Raw genomic sequence first — 578 nt, 5'->3', positions numbered from 1 at the left:
GGAGGCGTTCGTCTACACGTCACCTGCATTCCTCCGCCTTCTCCCGGATTTAAAATACGGTCTTTCGGACTCAGAGGGAGAGATGGGGGGGGGGGGAGGTAGTGATTAAGATAGTGATAATGATGATGAAGTTCAAGCTGGGTTTATTGGCTGATTATTTATGAGGGGAAATGTAATCGACTGTGATTTTTGGGGGAAATTTAAAGAGATGTATGGTTTTGCGGGTGATTATTCCGTCAGAACTTTTACGTTAATCTCTTTCAGTAAAAGAATAAAGACCGCTTTTTTTACTCTGACCACAGGATTCTATAAAGAATTGTTTTTATCTATCTTTATATAAATTTGATTACCAAACGGTTCTGAATTAACCAGCAGTTTAAGTTTTATGAAGCCTGCAGTGCGAGTTACATCACAAATGTTTCATGCGAGCGGTAAAGACGAAATATGTTGTGGTGTAGTTGGTAAACTTGAGCAAATTAGTATTAATTGTGTTGGGAGATAGATTTTAATGAAGATAATAATGATAATCAATAAAACTAGACGAATATTAGACGGTATTAAACGCTATTTACTTCCAA

This window comes from Penaeus monodon, chromosome 32 (genome assembly GCF_015228065.2).
Source record: "Penaeus monodon isolate SGIC_2016 chromosome 32, NSTDA_Pmon_1, whole genome shotgun sequence".
NCBI lineage: Eukaryota > Metazoa > Arthropoda > Malacostraca > Decapoda > Penaeidae > Penaeus > Penaeus monodon.
This window is presented reverse-complemented; position numbering follows the sequence as displayed.